At 39.4% G+C, this 18,251-nt stretch overlaps 1 protein-coding gene across 2 annotated transcripts in view; it reads right to left on the minus strand.

Annotated features, from left to right (window-relative positions):
- The window catches only part of LOC146315329 (zinc finger matrin-type protein 4), a 62,763-nt gene extending 55,784 nt beyond the window's left edge, over nucleotides 1–6,979 (minus strand). For both annotated transcript variants that reach the window (XM_084736309.1, XM_084736307.1), the window contains exon 1: nucleotides 6,495–6,979. The gene's annotated coding sequence lies outside the window, so the exon portion shown is untranslated. The remainder of the gene's footprint in view (nucleotides 1–6,494) is intronic.
- Between the last annotated feature and the right edge of the window lie 11,272 nt (nucleotides 6,980–18,251).

Genomic DNA, 18,251 nt, shown 5'->3' on the forward strand with positions numbered 1-18,251 from the left:
ATATGACTGCAAACAGCTAATTAGCAATATGACACTTTCCCTCTTACTAATTAAAAAAATACACTCCTCGTTCTGTTAAACAAAAGGCTCGACAAAAATGGATATTACGGCAAGCCTGGTGGTTTGACTATAAAGCAGGTGTGTGAATACCAGTACAATCCGACTGAGAGTTGATGATGTATTTTTGTCCTAAGGGGACATGTACACAAACATTCTTGTAGGAACAACTGTCAATCACAGGGCTCCTGTTTTATATATGTGTGTTCTGTGTGTGTGTGTGTGTGTATGTTTGCTTGAGTAAATGTAAGCTGCCATGCCTGCAGGGATCCCCACAGTAAGCCAGAGGTTAAAAAAGAAAAAGGAAAGAAAAAAAAACAGCATATTAATGCACCTTTTGTAAGAGGTGTGTTTGTGTGTGCACCTCTGCAGGTGTGTGGATGTAATATTTTCTTTCACAGTTTCTACGAACACTTTCTTGATTTCTTTTGCATGCATGGTCAGCATAACCAACTGTGTAACTGTGCTGCAGCAGTAATTACACACATCTATGCCAGGGAAAGTAAGACCACTGTAACACTGTTAAAGTACAATTTTGGTTATTATCATGCTCAGCTGACTATATGATCCTTGGGATTGTATTTAATTTTGATACTATAGCAAAGGTGGGGGACTCGAGTCAGACTTGGGTTGCAAATTTTAAGACTTGAGACTTGATTTCCATTGATAAAAGACTCAACTTGGCTTTGAGTTGGTATCCATGACCCTGTAGGATGCAGCAGAACAGCAGAGGCCCAGCTATCATGGAGGAGACGTGTCCAAAACTAATCAAATTTGGATTCAAGGATTACCCTGTTGATGACGATGGTCCATAGCTCAAAAATCAGAGACAGAGACTCAATCATTCACTGCAAAACTCACAAAGAAAGGTACGTGAATGTGACATAACTTTGACTTAACTATGCTGACACATTAGTGAGCCTGGTCTCACTCCAAACTCATTATATATCAATGATTTCTCAGAGCTGAAATCCAACTAATGACTCTGTTCTTTGACCGGAACCTGTTGTGGTCAGATCAAAAATGGTTATGTTCAAAATAACACACTTAACTTTTCCAACCACTGTCTTGTCACTAGTTTAAATATGGAAACTCAAAGTTTATATGACATGACTTATGACTTGTTTGACTTACAGCAGGGATTCGACTTTCTTGAGACTTGAAGGTTAAGAATTGAGACTTACTTGTGACTTGCACGTGTGACTTCAACCCACTTCTGCACTGTAAAGATTTATGTTGATTCAGCTTGCCAGTAGCTGTGTTTTCTAATGCCATGTGAGTGTTTTTACATTGAAAGGATTGATTTTAAGCTTTTGGGTTCAACTGTTAGAGCACTCTTGGCTCTTGAGTGTGTGTTAGAGAACAGTGCTTCCAGCAAACTGAAGCTAAAAGAACAGGGAGGCAATCAATGGCATTGATCATGGCAATCGACTGTTAAAGATCAAACAAAGGAAATGAAGACCGTGTTGAAAATAAACTGAAACGAAACCTGACTAAAACTTAGCTGTTTCAATTAAGCTTAAAGTAAATCAAATAAGATGAAATGAGAAAAAAAATCAAATAAGAGACACACATGAATATAAATAATAATATTCACCCACACACCATCCTACAATCTACTGCCTGTTTCAGTCACATGAACTCTGCCTTCCTTGCATTTTGATTCACAGAATATATTTTTTATAAACATGAGTATGATAAGGGAATTGAAAATGAGACCGCAGCATTTGTTTATTTTCTCTTCCAGAAATATTTCCAAGAAAAGTGTGGCCGACAGCCTTAACACACACAGCACAGATTTTTACGACAGAGCGGTAAATTATTTGTTATACGAGATATATAGTCTCCACATGCACACACGACCCCCATATACAAAGATAGCATGCAAGCATATAAACCTCATGCTGTGTTCATGCTGTGAAAATTATGACTAAATGCGTGCATACAAAGGAATAATGCTATTGATATGTACGACTGCATGCTGTGATAGTGCATCACACATGCACACACTGCCGTGGACTAAATGGGTCATGACCTTGCAGCACCTAGTCTATATCAATAGGAAGCTATGACCTATGATTATGTGCCTGTGCTTCTTCAACTTCTTCATCTACTCCTTGTTGTGAGCGTATTTGTAAAGAGGTTTATGAAGTTTTAAGAAAGTAAACAACTTATTCAGACACATTCAAAGATGTAAAAGAGTGAATTCTGCATCTGATAAGCATATTTTTTATCCCCTCATTCACTAATGCACCCACAATATCGCCCTCTCCTTCCCTCATTCTCTCCCTATCTGGCAGCAGGCCAGTTTCCGAACATGGTGATGGAGCAAAAGAAAATTGATTTCTAAAGAGCTCTGTCTGCTATTCCCGGATATGAAATATGCAACCAGTTATTAGTCTAACAGTGATATTAACATAACACGACAACCGTGTCAAGATATATATTAAAGATGTCTCTCTCGTTGCCGCTGAGAGATACATGAAATGGTCTAAAAATGATAAACTGCCACTTGTTCAAAGCGTGCCAAATCATTATCAATACTGCACAATTGCGATGATATTTGCTTTGTTTAAGACAAAAAAGGAGGACAAAAAGCTTCTTGGAAAAAAAAAAGGTTGGCGCTGCACTGGCGCTGCCGTGAGACAGACAGATTCAATATCTTGATCATGTAGACAGGCACAGCGGGCAGTTCCATATTAGTTATTATGCTGCTATTAATGAATGTACACTAAGAAAGGTCAAATGGCCCACGCACTGATGTACATGGACATGCACACACACACACATTAATACAGATGCACCCATGCAAAGACTTGCATGCAGAAAGGTCACAGTATACGGTGTGTGAGAAAGATATTTGAAGAGGATATGCTGCCTGTTGCTAAGGAGCACTCCTGGAGGAAAACATATACACACACACCTACACATGATGCTCTATCAATCTTAAAGAAACTAGAGCAATCACACGCCTGTGAACACGTACACACACACTCGCTCAATCAATCCTTGTCCTATTACAAAAAGAGAGGAAGCAGCAGCTACTTTTCAGGAGCATCCCTGCCTCAATTATTGCTCTCGGACTGTGTGTGTGCACGCGTGTGTGTCAGTGTTTGTTTCTTTCCTTGTGTGTATGTGCTTTATTTGTATGTATGGAGGGAAAGCAGGCACTTTTCAAGAACAACATTGCTTCTCTGTTTATTCCTTCAGGACCAGGGTAAATTATGCCAGTCGGTTAATCAGATTCTCCCCCAGATGCAGTTCAGCACCTCATGAGAGACAGAAAGAGGGAGAATAAAACAGGCTACTGTAGACGTACAGAGCTGGCAAGAGCTACGCTGCGTATGCTCCACATTATGTACATGCTAATTACCAGGCTTTTTTTTTTTTTTTCTAAATTTTTTGGGTCTTCTTAAAATCCTCAACTTAGAGTGTTAGCTGTATAGTTACATATAGCACAGTGCAGAGGGATTTGCATAAAATACAAGCTTTTACAATTATATCTACATCTATAACATTGCCTTCACTGTTACCACATATTCTATGAAACTTAAAGCTACTACAAGGAGTTTTTAAAACTCAACCCATTACTGATACCTCTATATGACCTGCATAGGCAAACGAAACCATCAACGAGAAGATTGACTGTTTCTATTTCATTATTCTCAATGCCTGCCCGTGGGTTGTATTTTCTGTGAAATCAGATGAAAGGAGCCTGTGTTTACATTTTCCCAGGAAAAGTTACAGTTAGTAGTATGTTAGCCAGTTAAAAAGAAGCAGGAGGGTTTTTATTCTGATCATTTTATTTTTTTGACATTATGTTTATTAAGGTGGAAACACTGAAAACTGTTTTTGTCCACAGGGGGTCTCCAAAATCAACATACTCCGAAAGTTCCTCATAGTAGATTTAAAGGGGGACAGCGCAGTGAAAGATACATCATCATCAGTTATAACTACATGGAATATGGTGTAGAGCTGAGACAATTTCTCAATTTAGCAATCAGTCAATCTAGAGAAACATATTCAGTAACAGTTTTGATAATTGATTAGGAGTAATACTTATGGCTGCGACTAATGATCATTTTCATTATCGATTAATCTGTCACTTAATGATTGTCCCAAAATGTCTATCTTTGTCCACAACCCAAAATATTCAGTTTACTCTCATACAGAACTAAAGAAACCAGAAAATATTCACATTTGAGAAGTTGAAATCAGAGAATTTGTACATTTTTTCTTAAAAAATTACTCAGAAACAATAAATTATCAAAATAGCCGGCGATGATATTAATAACTGACTATAAATCAATTAATCGACTAACCATTGCCACTCTAAAAAAGTTGCTTCAAAATATGATTTCCTGCTTGTCATTGTCTTAATATTAATGACATGAACATTTTTGGGGTTTAGAGAAAGGCTGCAATTCATTTCACTCCAATTTTATTTGTACAAAAGGTCTTTTACCAAGAGCACTAAGGTGACTGTGGAGAGGCAACACTTTCTTTTAATAGGTCAGAAACCTCAAGCAGGTCCAGAAAGCTCTTTATATTAAAGGTGCTGGCCACAATTCCTGAAGCCCAAGATGACATCTTCAAATGCTGTACAACTACACACAAATATATTCAGTTTATGATCACACAAGGAAAAAAAAGATGAAAACCTAAATAGTTTTAATTTTCTGTATAATTCTAATAGATTAGTGTTGTTTGTGTGTTAAGTGCTTTTCTATACTATAATTTATTCTATCCAGTTCCACCTCTTAGACATCTTGCTGCCCTGCCTGCTGCAGTGACCTGAAGTACAGTACGTCAGTGCCTACTGATCAATAACTGCGTGTACACAGAGCAGCTCAGATGGTTGGGCTATGTGTGGAAATATAGACCCAGTGTAACTCAGTTGAAATAAAAAGACCAAATATAGGCTGCAGTGAGGGCTGATCAGGGTGAATATGTCCTTTTCAGAAGACTGAAATGTTGACTACATGTGATGACAAATACATTGAATAGTTTTAACTCCATGACACTTCATTACAGTGTGTGTGAATGAGTGATATCTGGGGATAGCTCCACTCTGTGTGTGTGTGTATGTGTGGGTCAGTCCTGGTGACAGGCAGGCGAGTGCTGTGTAAAGGCAATAAGCTGCTATCATCCCGCCTCAGACACCCGGTATAAGGCTGACTGGACATTCTTTCCAAAGTGACAAATACTTGCAATGAGAGCACTCTCAATGAGATGGATAGGAGCCAGCGAAACTAGATGCAGCGAGTATCAGAGCTAATCCATATTGTATCTGACATGTGTCTCATTTTCATATTTCACAGAAAGTCATTATTGAAGGTGGGGCAGAGTCCGGATTTGAACCGACTGAAAGAGTTAAGAAATCTTCACTGCTTCTACTTCAAACTAAAGCAGGTTTCCAACTTTCTCTAGATTTATTCAAACTCCACTGGAGCTGAAATGATAAGTGGAATATTTGAATTTAAAATTAATCTGCAAGTATTTTGATAACCCATTAGTCATTTAAGTCATTTAATAAGCAGAAACACTAATCATTCTCTGCTTTCACCATTTCCAGTGCACGGATGAGCTGCTTTTCTCTGTCTTTGTGCCAAACTTAATATCTTTGCACTGTTGGTCGCATAAATATTTAGAATCATTATTTTCTTTGTCAGTTAATCTGTCAGTCATTTTCTGATTAATCAATTAATTGTTTGGTCCATGAAATGTCAGCAAATGGTGAAAATTATCACTGTTTTCAAGAACCCAAGATAATGTCCTCAAATGTCTTGTTTTGTCCACAATTCAAAGATATTCAGCACACTTATATAGAGGAGTAAAGAAACAGAACTGACATTTAAGAAGCTGGAATCAGAGAATTTGGACTTTTTTTTCTTTCAAAAAAATACTCAACAGTCAATCAAAATAGTTGCAAATGAATTTGGTATTTGATTCATAATTGATTAATTGCTGCAGCTCTAATATTTAGGGACCTTATCTTGCACTCTGCAATATGCAATGGAGATTTTTCATTATTTTCTGACATTTATGGATCAAACATTAGTCATCGACCTAATAGAGAACTCAAAGTTCTGCTCTGATGAGAAATTGTTCTATAAAAACGCCCAATAAGGTTATTATAATCATTATAGGAAGACTATAATATCATACAGCTGTAGATGCTGTACATTAGGAAATCCAGATCGATACCATGCCTCTGATTTATCTACAGAAATACCTCAAACTTTGCAGAGGTTGCCACAAACTCTGCTGACACTCACTATCCCAGCAGGAATTCCACAGAAATATTGAGTGATCTAAGGTGCCAAAACTTTCCCCTCGAAACAGACAGAAGACTGATCCAGACGTGAAATTAAGAGGTCAATAATTCATCTGTTGAACAAACTCGACAGTCGTTCAGCTCGGAGTCCATCACTCACCTTGCGCAGAGGCAGCGACTCCTCTTCACGAAACCGACAACCATCCGCCAACTGCCTGGTTTTAATCCTTTAACGCACCTGTGCTGTAAAAATCCCTCAAAATGTGACTGGAGTCTGGCAGGTGGGGCGTCCTGCGTTAAAGCTGCAGATATTTAGTTTATTTCTTGTTTTGAATCGCGCCGTCCCCTCCAAAATAAAACTCCCTCCCGCTGCTCTCCGTCGTGATGCTCCGTAGTATCGCGGAGGTGAAGAAGAAGAAGACACGCAGCTCTCTGTTGATATCATCCACTACTACTCCGACCGAAAGGCACCGCGGAGGGAAAAACAAAAACAAAGTGAGCTATTCCGGCGTGATGGGAGGGCAGAGAGGGTAGAAGAGGAGGAGGAGGAGAAAAGTGTGAGCAGCGGCTTTCACCGGGATGAATGAAAGACGCAAAGCGCTCTCGGATAGTGAACACTGACTGCTGGGTTTTGCAGAGTGAGTGAGTGGGAGCACTGGTCGAGTGAGTAGGTTTCAGCACAGTGCACCCACATGAATATCAGCTTACATAAAAATGAACACAGAGACAGACAGAAAGAGCGCCTAAATTCATCCAGGAGCCTCGTTAGGTGTTTATGCAGCTCAGGTGCGCCACATTACCTGCTACAACTCAGGGTTTGTGGTTTTATAATAATACCTGTGTATTGTGTTGACCTGGAGTAATGTGTCTGTGGTGCAAAATGCTGAGCACTTACACTTTATGATTCCAGCCATGAATCACCCAGATAAATCAAAGGTAAGAGGATTTATAACAGTAGAACAGTGGAACCCCATGTCCTACAAACACAGTATGTTCCTGCAACACCACAACTGTGATGCATCATTTATTACTTTGCAACAACATTAATGCAACATTGCAGGTACAGTGTTACCATTAGTTAAGTTGCTGCTACGTTACAAGTATTCTACTTTGCAAACTGTACCACTGGTGATGTGTGAGCTCCTGCTAGTGGTACGCAGAGGGATGTCAGAAATTGTTTTTTTTAAATATATTATATTAATTTAAAAAACATATAATACTATCAAAATACTGCAGAATTTTGAATTAAAAACCTAAATCACGCACCTAGCATAAGCATGTGTGACTGGTAGGTTGCCAATGAATGCACTCATGACTCCATTGGAGACTCTTACAAAGAGAAGTGCAGATCAGGAGCAGGATATTTCATGCAACTGCATTGAAAATGAAGTGGACAGCAGTGAACTGCTGCTAGTGGCTATTTAAGAGGTGCCAACGAAATGTCCACAGCACCTGCTAGCACCAAATGAAAAAAAAAGTTTGAGAAACCCAGCTGCACAGTGTCATTGCTGCAACATTGTGGTGGAAATGTTGGGACTACGTACTGGAGTTGTTAGCTAACATGCTGGCAGTGACACGTTGCAACTACATTCCTGCAATGACTTAATGTTAGTCTGGTGGGACCTTACTTTGGAAAACAATATGAACAGTTGAGACTAGAGAGAGACAAATATATTTTGATCCTGTTTGAATTGTGCCATGAATTACACTTAGCCTATGTTTGTCAATTTATTGCAGAATTTTGCAAGTCAGCAATATCACCATTTGTTGTAAAACTGTTGAAGTATAAGATCTGAAGATACAGAATTAGAAAGATGACACTCCCAGAAGTTGCATAAGTAAAAATTAATGTCATGACTTTCCCAAAAAGCTAACGTTAGCTGCTAAAGCTACGGTCTCTGTGTATTTTCATACCAGGGTAGAGCCACATGGGCATCAGGCCACTCAGTTCCCGACTGATACAAAGACCTGCAGTCACTGGTTGAAACACTTGAGGTAAGAAAACACTACAAGGTGTGGAGATGTTGGTGATGTGTATTGTGCAAGAGGGGTAATGTAGTTCACTGAGCAATTTCACACTAAACTACAATAAACCTACCTCAAACTGTGACTTCCTTGTCTTGCAAAATTATCTTTTTTATTTACAAACATCATATGTGTAATTCATGACTCATTCTAAAAATACTGTTTATATATTTCTTTCTGAAATAAGTTCCCCGGGGGGCACACTGGAAGGTTAAGGGACTTCACCTCTCTATTTCTGCTGCCCAAATCAATTTCTGTCCTCGTGTTTCGCTGAGTTTGACCTCTTTGGTCACGTTGTCTATAGCAGACAAACAAGTAATGCTGTCTTTTAAAGGGCTGCAAGCCTTTACAACATAGGTTAGGAACCACAGTAATAGCCTGTCCTCTGTGGATAATCCTGGGTTCATGTGGTGTTGTTGCCCATTTATGTCATATACAAAGAAACATGTTTGGTTGAAAACTTATTAATCCACTGTATTGCATATAATCTTTTTTGCTCACATGTAATTCATAATATGTTATTAGGTTGTAACTATTAGTTTCTGTCCATGTAGAGAGCAAAATTAGTTAGAAAAGGTATTTAATAACACTGGTAACAAGTGCACCATAAGGTCATTCCTCAGCTAGGCTTCTTTTAGGCGGGGTGGTTAGTTATTGTGAGTTTCTGCACCGTTTTCTCAGCATGCATTTGACAGAAGACTGGATGGCATCCTGGACAGGTTGCCAGGGATTCCTATGATATCCTACAGGGATTTTAATTAATGATTATCCTGTGGTATTTACCTTTAACATTTGGATCAACGGTACAATTAACCTTTAAGGTTTTGTTAGAGTGTTGTCAGGATGCCTGTGGCTCAGGAGGTAAAGTGGGTTGTCCATAATTGCCAGGTTGGTGGATCCCCATGCTGCTCCTGATAGTCAGGGTGGCACTTTTCATGGTGTGATGTGCGGCTGTGTATGTGAATGGATGGATAAGCAGCAAATTGTGAAGCTTTCAAGGCAGAAAAGTGCTGTATACTATAAATGCAGTCCATTTTCTGTCTATCGGAGTGCTGACAATTGGGTGAAGAACTTGTCAACCATTTTCATAATCGATTCAAGTCTTCTATCAAACAAAAATGCCATGCTGGTTCCTTAATGTTAAATTGACTATGAAAATTGGTTGCTTTTCTCAGTTTTATGTCACTGGATATCGAATGCCTGTGGGCTTTAGACTCTTTGTCAGATGAATCACGCACCTAGATTTTTTTTTTTTTTTTTTTTTTTTTTTTCTTACAGATTTAACAATTAATTAATTAGATTGAAAAAAAGAGATTAATTAATAATAACGGAATGATTACTTGCAGTCATACTCTATTGTACCTCAACAAAAGCAAAATTAATATTTGCACAGTTATTCACTTTTCCTGACAGCAGCAAGATGCTGACCAGCCAACAGACAAGTTACACTATGATGATGATTACGATTTATTGCAGTAGGTCTAATTCCAGACCCACTGGAACAGAGCACAGTCCTATTAAAACTGGCAGAATCTACAATTCATTATCTCAGCAAAACCAAATTGCTGCAAATGAACCCATATATCAAGAGGAAGTGTTTCTAAGGAATTTGAATAAACAAACACTTGCCTTTGAATCCCAGTCAAACGAAGACAACATTACACAGCATTGATTCAGAGTCCAACTCACTGAAACCCCATGTTTGGTGCCAGAAAGCTTTGCACAGCCAACAATAACCGCCCCTGATCTATCAAAAATGGCATTAATTCACTGTGGTCCGCAAACACTTCCCAAAGCAATCATATGCACCAAATTTAGAGCTTAGCTGAAAAGAATGACATTGCTATGCCCCTTTTTATAATTTTTCTGTTCGATTATCCCGAGTCTTTTTGAAATGCCACATTTTCTCGCTGGTGTATGGATGTGTATTCATTCCGGCAGAATGGGCGCCTATTACACGCTTTCAGAGGCTGTGACAGCAGCCTTCAGTGAGGAAGCCAAACACTTCACAGCTCAGACAATGTACCCAGGCAGACGCACACACACACACATACACACGCGATCATGCACTCGCAGATCCACATACGCACGAACCCACTGACACAATGCACATCGACGAGATGAAAGGGCCAATTTATCAAACCACCAGCCGAGGCAGGCCTGAGGACGTATAGTGCCAGCATTGGTCTGGAGAAAGAGGGCAGGATGTGCCTCTGTGTGTGTGTGTAACTTTGTGTGACTTTTCTTTTTTTTTTTTCTTTGCCTTGACAGTAAAGTCGTTCCTCCTAACATAACATGCACTTTTGCCTTTGGGTAATTTTCCCAAGTAAAACGCATCACCTTTTAACGCTGATGCTTGCTGGCGTGGCTGCACAGCAGGAGGATTTATAGTTCTTGTGACTGTCAGGTGCTTTGGTGTAAAGAAGAGAAAGTGTGTGTTAGTCAGGAAGAGATGGCAAGCCAAAGAGAGTAAGAAATGGCGCTGGGGTCTGTCCCATGTTATTTCTCATTAAACTGCAAGATCAATGTTCATTCTCGCAGCTTTACAGCATTTACAAGCCCATACTAATCCACTATTAGAGAGCTGCATGACAGAGCTGCAGAGAAGTCACAGAGCCGTGCTTGGAAAGAGGCACCAAAATGTGTCTAATGTCTTTGTGTATTCTTTCTGAGCATCTCACAAGGTTCGCACAGCGCAGTGTTGTGTAAGGACATCCTGAACGCGTGGCATTGATCAGCTGTTTGATGTTGTGAATCTTTCTAAGGAGAGAAGCAGAGATAGAAGCAGACACATATAAAAACAGTATTATAAAAAGAAATTCATGTTTAGCAGTGACAGATTTGTTGCTTGAACCAATATTATATAACAGAAAAATTGGATAGTGACTTGGAGGCTTTTCCTGAATGACAGCTGTGGCAAAACAGTATGACATTTTACTCTCTTTAGATGGTAACACTTTATAATAACCATGATTAACATGTGATAATTTGATATTTAATTAAACTTCACTGCATAATTATGTATTCAAATAATGATTATATACACTTTATAACCAAAACTTTAGAATGGCGGTTCAAATGATGTTTATAGATGCACTAAACACTATTTATTAACCATCTACAAAGTACAATAAACCTCAATTTCAACTTTACAATAACTATCAAGATAATGTTTATTAGACAGCACATTCTCATTCCCAACTTGTCAAATACGGCAGCTTGGTCACTGGCCTTATGCTTCAAGCTATAATCCTGTAGGTACCCCTCTAGAGTCGGTTTTGCATGTGCAGGGCTCTGTGATCAAGTTAGTAATAATAAATATGCAACATCTGGATAGACTTTAAAAGTACAGACACAAAAACCTGTCTGATCCATCTGCATTTGATTTATCATTTACTAATAGTTACTATACTAACACAAAAAAGTAAAATAACTATTAACTAAAGTTTTATTAACTATCAGTTTACCATATATTGTCCAGATTTTCCATGCTGCTAAATGGCTGTGGCGTATGTGGATCACAATGACTTGAGTTGCTGCTCATCCACCTGAATTTTCTTCTTTATTATGGTCTCAATGAATAGTTTAAGTGTGACACAGTGGTGTATGTGTGTCAGACGTACACGCACTGAAAGGAAAAAAATTCTTGAGCATGCACTGAATTATTAATAAAACACAAATCATGGTGGAAAAGTAAAGCCATGTAAAAACAAATACTACAAGGGCAAAGAGAAATCAGTGGAGATTAAATTGATACACCAGATTTTATTTCTACTCATCCGCTAACTCCCCTAGCTGAGGGAGTGTTTATATTTAGATGTGAATATGTGTGTGTTTATGTGTGAGGGAGAACATTTCAAACGTTAGTCCCCTGATTTTGTGATGTCGGCTTCAGTGCGGTGCATCTGTTGGGTTTTGGCTGCTCGGATACTGGCCCGGTCTGCTTGATACTGCTCCAAGGTCCGGGGGCAGCCTGCTGGCGCTGCCAGTTGGTGGCCAGCCCAAGCGGGGTGCGTTGCCCATTATAGTCGGGAAGAAAAAAAATTAGTACAGCCAGCTCCAAGAATCGTGGTCCCAAAAGTATTTACAAAACTGATATGTCTTTGTTTGTCCACCACGGGTCAGTGATACAGAAATAGACCTGGAGTACTGGGACACAGACTGCCTGAATGTGTGGAGTGCGTGTGTGAGTAATGAGTTAGGACACAAATATGGGTCAAATAAGGGTTCAAATACAAATATGGGTCCATGTTCTCTCCAATAAAGTGTTTATTGGTAACAGGTGAGGGGTAATCCAGAGATAGAGATTTGATTTCAGGAGCATCAGCAACTCTGACACTGTGAGCTCAGATCACTTACAAACAGCCATATATAGAAGACAGCTGACACTGAGAGTGTACAGAAGCAGCTAAATCAAAATTAACGTGATCTTGTCACCACCCTGGACGCCAGACAAGGAAGAAGAAGGAGCGAGGACAGAAGTGTAACTGATATCTACAATGTCAAATCTGACACTAATTCACCCTTTTGATTAATGTCTTCTTCCTTTATTATCCACAGCTTATTATAGCAACTCAGACATGAAGCCCGGATTTTATTTTCTTTGCAAAGATGCCAAAAATGTGTCTTACGCCTCTCTTAAGCAAAGTTAAGAAACATTTTTCTCCACAAAGAGCTCTGCTTAAACTTCATTTAATTCCACAAACAATGTCAGTTCATTTATGCAGATTGCCAGTATTAAGTTTGTTAATTTCTGAAGTCATTAGCTTTTAATTTATCCATTTTCCTATGATGAAAAATAAGAAATCAAGGATGGAAGTGACTGCTTGACTGCAAACATGATTTATAGAGAGATTGCAGACAGATCTGTGTCAGCCCCACTGTACAAACATGATACTTGTCATCAGATGTCTGGAGCTGTATTTTTACACTAACAACACCAGCAGAACTGGAATATGCATGAGATTCTGTCATGTGGCTGATGTGTGAAAAACAAATTATTTGGAGAGTTGTGAAAGAATATTTTATTCTTTTTATACCAAAACTGCATTATATTAAATTTTACTCTGCGCTTTCCATGCCAACATGGAAAGCAGCAACATGAAGGGTATCTTGTTCGTGTTTTCTCAGTCATTTTTCTTTTCCTTCACAAAATAGCACGCAAAAGTTGTACTTTCCTCATAACTATGTCATTGATAGGATGGTGTTTTTGGATAGCAATGATTTTTTTCCCTTTAAACATTTTTAAAGTAAGATGCTGCACTTCAAATACTGTCTTCTTTTCTCTGAACCTCTGGTCTGTAGTTTGTAGCTGTGGCCATCTAGAGGAAAAATGAACACAGTGCAGTTTGCATCAATAGAACTTACAGCAGTGGTTCCCAAACTGTCTGAGCTTGTGAACCCCTGCAAGAAAGCTTTAGCTACTTCCAACCCCTTTGTTACAGTTTACATATTTCCACAAATTGTGATTTTGAACACAGGCCTGAAGAGGTGAAATTTACAAGAACTTTAGGCTGTATTTAAAAAAAAAAAAAGAAATATATTTTGTGTAGCACAAGGAGGTCTTTTCCATGTGTAACCAGTGAGATGGTTACACATGTAACCATCTTAAATCTGTCTCCTATACTGAAGGGTTCCTGACCTCCAGGTTGGGAACCACTGCCTTACAGTGTTTACTTCAGCACATAACTGCTCCCAGTTGGAAAAATCTTAAAAATCTTTTTAAAAAAAGCGTTGTGTTTATGTGTGAAGTATTTCAAAAAGTGGACCCAGCTCCAGTTTGGGTGGGCACATCCCTTCCATCTCCCCCCCAGGAAATGCACCCAAACTCATTTTAACATAACAGTATTTTTATCAGTATCTTAATTCTATGTTCCTCACAAGGGTTGAGGATTGCCTGGCCTGTTGTAGGATGCACATGAAGACACAAGATGGCACCAAAGTGCTGCTGTTTCACTCCACGCTTGCGGGCTGAGTTAAAGGGCAAGAGAGAGAGAGAAGTCGAAACCTCCGCAATGTTTTATGACACACAATCAGCTGAGTGCTTCCATTTAAACCAACATTAATTAAATTTATGGCGAATCGAGTTTACACACTGGAATTGAGTTTTCTTTGCTGAAATCACTTTGAGTTGATTTACTCCGTCTTTTCCACTCGGTTGCCCATAATTAGATCCAAATGACTCAGTCCTCATTACAGATGTCTCCCTGGAATTTAAACACTTGTGTCGACTTGTGGTGCATCTGACTGGGCTACAGTTTGTATGCTTGTGTGTGTCTACCTGAAGGAATTTAATTATGTTACAGTATATACGTGTATTTATATAGTCTTTGCAACATGGTATGTCCTCTTCTCTTTGTTGGCTGTGTGTTTCTCAGCCATGTATGGTACTTTGCTCCCTGGCCAGCAGTCTGTCTGACTCATGATTGAGCTCCTCTCTGGCTCTTACTGGGAGGTGGGGTCATCCTAATCCCTTAAACCCCACTTTCTACCTCATCAGATCCCAGTCTTCCACTCGCTGAATCACTCACAAGTTTCCCCTCCACTCCAGAGGATCTTATCTAGATCTCTTTGGTATTTTTGAGCAAGAATACTGTATGGAGGCTATGCATTTTCCCACAAGCATCAGATTATAAAGATGCCCACGTGCATGCACGCGCCCATGCATTAAAATTCATGTGTTTGCATGGTACAATATGACTTTGACTTTACACATTAATCTCTCCATCATCATTTCCAAACATCTTGAACTGCAGGCTCTACCTAAATTTTGTGAATTTCCATTCCCCGTGTATCCATGCTGCTCCGAACAATGACATGATCCTCAAATGGCTTTATTCTAAATCCCCAGAAATCCGTAACAACCACCGGCATGAAAGTAAAGCAGGGTAACCCTTTCCAACAAGCCATTATTCTCTTTCCTCTAAACAAAAGGGACTCGGCTTTCCAGCTAACGAGACTGAACTCATGGTCCTGCGGTTGGAACAGAACAAAAACATTTACGAGGACCGTATGCTGCAGGATCTCTGTGTAGTCACCGTCATGTATGTGTGCATGTGTGTGTGACCATGGCTGTCCACATGCATGTGTGTGTGTTTTACCGTCTGAGTTTTTGTTGAGATTTTGACCTGTGCTCAGTATTTCCTCCCCGGCAGTCCATCGGTCCAGTAGATGATGAGATTACAGTCGTGGTTTTAGGGTCTACCTGAGGCCTACACCAGGGCTCTTTGGGACTGAGTATATGTGTGTGTGTGTGTGTGTGTGTTGGGGAAGGAACTTGTGTAATCTAAGTAAAAACAATACAGTGGAAAAAGTCAATAGATTCATGTTACAAAGCCACCCACCCGCTTACTCGCACTCACAACCAACAACAAATACATCTTCAAACAGCTATACTTAGGCAAAGTGACTGAGTAAAAATTAAGTACAGACAACTATAAAGTGACTTTTCTAAAGTAATCTTTACAGTGCAATGATTGTACTTCCTGTTTCTGTCTTTGTGCCACATTCATGCATGCATCACAGCCAAACACTTTGAAGTATCAAAATTTATCAATAATCTGCATCCACATGATTTTTCCTTTCACATCTGGTGTAGATTTAATTAATTGTTTCGGACAAAAACAAAGAAATGTGTTTTTGACTAAACTTGAAATGTTGTACACATTAATGGAGCAAAATGTTTTTTTTGTGAAACGGTTCAATAGTAACAGTCAAAACTATGAGTTGAACTTTATAATGATTTTTATTTGAGGATGGAAATGTGCACATGGATTTGTGTTTATAGGAAAGTGGAGAATATTGATTCATTAACAAAGGCCATGCCATATGTGCAGGATAAAAAGGAGTTTTAGAAATCTGAATGGGGGCCATGAGAACTGAGACAAGAAAAAAGAAGGTTTAAAACTGACTTATATAGGTATGCACAGCTGATTGGATTAGAGGCAAGGTGGTTCAGTTGGCAAGACACAGGTGACTGGGTTTGTGAGAGAGTGTTGTGGTCTTGTTTCTTCAATTCCAAACTTTTTGGGAAAAGGGTTGTTAGTGCATCTTCCAGCAACGCACAGCTGGATCAAGTGGTTTTTCAGATCAGTTATGAAAGGAAGAAATAAATTAAAATAAAAAGGAATACATACTGAAGCACACAGATTTATTTCCTTTATTTGTTTACTTTATGTCTTAATTAATTAGTATTAATTCTGGTGCTGATGAAGACACAGCAGTGTCAAAATAGATCTGTTTGTGCCATTGGCTGCAAATCAGTCGCTTTGCTCCAAAATTGATCAGGCAAAGCAGCACAAAGAAATTGCAAAATTGTCAGTAAATTTCTACAATTTTGCTGCCAATTCATTTGTGTATCACAGATAATTTGGCTGTAGATCTGAACATAAGTTCGGTTAATATGTTTCTTTTGGTTTGTGTCATGAGAGGTCAGCTTTTTTAGGACAAGACGCAAAAAAAAAATCGTTCTTGAGGAAAGGGAATTTGAGATGTAGAAATGTGTGACACACAATCCAACTAAAATGATCCCTGAATTGAAGGTGCGAAAGAAACTGCTGTTATAAAAACCAAAATGTGTTCCATGCAGGCAAATTTTGAGTTTATTTGAATTAAAAACACTCAGTGTTTCTTCTTTGATCACTCCTCAAATATTCTTATTGTAAATGTGACAATATCGCTTCTGAGGAGTACTCCACCCTGCAGTGCACACTGGGATCTGCGGTGCATACCTCTTGCCTTGTTCCTATAGGTTAGCCAAATGGCCAATTTGGCCTGAGCAAACAGAAAATTTAATATTTCACCACAAGTGTTTAAACAGACAGTCTGAGAGAAATCTAAGTGGTGGCTTGTTTAAGCCATCAAACAGAATTACATGTGAGGGCTACGCTAACCTCACTGTGTGTGTACTTTGTGTGATGAGTGTTCGTTTGTGTGAGTGCAAAGACTGTTATTCCGATAATTCAATATCCATCATTTCCTACAGTTTTCTCCTCTAGTTCTGGTGTGTTTTGCCAAGACATGATTGACAGCTGTGCCAAGGCGGTCCTCTCTCATGTGTGTTTGTGTGTTTGGCCCTTGCTCAATAGGTCCGCTGTCAGTGATTTATGTCTCTCAGGTGGACACACAGTTAGGTGTCCTGGGGAAAATGTCAGATGATACAGAGATCAGCGATGTAATTTCTGTGTGTTATGCTTCGGTTATGTCTCTCAGGTGAGTGTGGATCTAAGGTGTCCAGGGGACAGGCCTGCCTTCCTGCTACTTTACTGTACATCCATCATAGCTGCTGATAACAAGCTGTTTGCTTAATTACACCTGGAGATCCATCATGCAGCAGAGCGCTGACCACACCGGCACTTGAGCTCTCTGCGTTTGGCTTCTGCCATGTGTCACGTTGCTTCACATCTGGCCCTTGGAGGCCGTTCTCAGTGTGTTTTATATAACCTTTGTCTGTCAACTGTGGGACTACTGTGTAGCAACTTCTGTAAAAAGTTGATTACATAAAGAAGGGATTTTCGGATTGTGCCTATTATGCTTTGTTTCCACGTGTTGTGTGTGTGATCTCATGCATAGAGGCATGTGTGCACCCATGACTGAGTGGATGGACATGTTCTGTGTGCCTCCGTGTGGGTATACTGCATATATAAGCAAAGTGCTACGTGTGTGTCCTGGTCTGCTAATGAAAATGTGTTCCTTACTGACGTGGCATTTGGAACAAGTACTGTTTTGGAACAAGATGTTTAGCAAGACAGAGATGTGTGTCATCAGCCAGGGACAGGGTGGGGAGGAGATTTATGGGGTGCTGAGACTGACACAAGTTTTACTCATGTTGCTAATGCTCATGTAGGCTTGGAGATACAGAATAACCATAAACACTTACAGCCAAGAACCTCCC

The sequence above is a fragment of the Lutjanus erythropterus genome, chromosome 14 (assembly GCF_056507025.1).
Source record: "Lutjanus erythropterus isolate fLutEry1 chromosome 14, fLutEry1.hap2, whole genome shotgun sequence".
Classification (NCBI taxonomy): Eukaryota; Metazoa; Chordata; class Actinopteri; order Lutjaniformes; family Lutjanidae; genus Lutjanus; species Lutjanus erythropterus.